The sequence below is a fragment of the Frankliniella occidentalis genome, unplaced genomic scaffold (assembly GCF_000697945.3).
Source record: "Frankliniella occidentalis isolate FOCC.00 unplaced genomic scaffold, Focc_3.1 Scaffold134, whole genome shotgun sequence".
In the NCBI taxonomy this organism is placed as follows: Eukaryota; Metazoa; Arthropoda; class Insecta; order Thysanoptera; family Thripidae; genus Frankliniella; species Frankliniella occidentalis.
In genome coordinates, this window is record NW_026267261.1 from 496174 (window position 1) to 497668 (window position 1495).

Genomic DNA, 1495 nt, shown 5'->3' on the forward strand with positions numbered 1-1495 from the left:
ATTTCAGCTCCTATTATGATGAGAAACCAATAAAGTTGAAAATGGTGCTGCGGACCCACTACGAATGATGTCTACTTCTTTTGGAATCCAGACATCCAGCCTACTGTTGATGGGGGCTGCAGCCATTGCCCGGCCCGTGAGAGGATTTCAGGTTGGGGGAAATGTGAACTCGCCGAGGGGTCCGCAAGTACGGTCTGCCGATGTACGCATATGGTGGGCTTCCTAGTTTTCCTAGGTTTTCCTAAGATTTTCCTGATCTTCCCACCTTTTTCTTGGTTTTCCCAATATCTTAGTTTTCTGAGATTTTCTAAAGGCTTCCTCCAGTTCTCTGCGGTTTTCTTGCATTTTCATCGGTCTTCCCTTACATTTTCTGGTCTTCCTTGCAATTTCTAGGTCTTTCCTACAGTTTTTCCGGTCTTCCCTTAAATTTTTCGGTTTTCCGTCACATTTGTGGCCTACGATTTTATTGGTCTTCGTCGGTTTTGTTTAGTCTTCGTAGTGGTCTTCCCGGTCTTCCCAGTTTTCCGGGCGGCCAGTGTACGCGCTCGAACCTAGCCCCAGACAAAGAAAATCCGGGCAAGTACCAGGCAGGTTCCGGGCAACCCCCGGGCAACCCCCGGGCAACCCCCGGGCAACCCCCGGGCAACCTCCGGGCAACCTCCGGGCAACTTCCGGGCAACACCGGGCAACATCCGGGCAACTTTGAGCAACCTCCGGGCAAGTACCGGGCAACCACCGGGCAACTTTCCTGCTTTGTAACCAGTGCGGAGACCAGAGGGGTGGAGGGCATCAGGCTGACAGCGGCCGGCTCATTGAGGCAAGGGGCGGGCAACCTCATACGCAACTCACGGGCAAGACCCTGGCACAGACCTGGAGTGTTGTGGGCCTGCGCGCCGTCAGTCACTAGCAGTGCAACGAGGTGTACCGCGGGTCGGTTCACGCCGGAGCGAGATGCGACAGCGAGATGCGCAAAGGCACCCACGAGTTGCCCGGGAGTTGCCCGGCGGCTGTACTCACAGGCATAGGGTCGTGAACCGACCCGCGGTATACCTCGTTGCCCCGCTAGTGACTGACGGCGCACAGGCCCACAACACTCCAGGGCTATGTCTTGCCCGCTGTCAGCCTGATGCCCTCCACCCCTCTGGTCTCCGCACTGGTTACAAAGCAGGAAAGTAGCCCGGTGGTTGCCCGGTACTTGCCCGGTACTTGCCCGGAGGTTGCCCGGATGTTGCCCGGATGTTGCCCGGTGTTGCCCGGAAGTTGCCCGGAGGTTGCCCGGGAGTTGCCCGGGGGTTGCCCGGGGGTTGCCCGGGGGTCGCCCGGGGGTTGCCCGAGGGTTGCCCGGAACCTGCCTGGTAATTGCCCGGATTTTCTTTGTCTGGGGAGTTGCGGACCCCTCGGAACTCGCCAAGGCGATATCCGAGCGGAAGATTTGCCGCAAGGGGGCTGACCCTAACCAGACACACTGGTTCGCGAGACCCGGTCGAGACAGGAC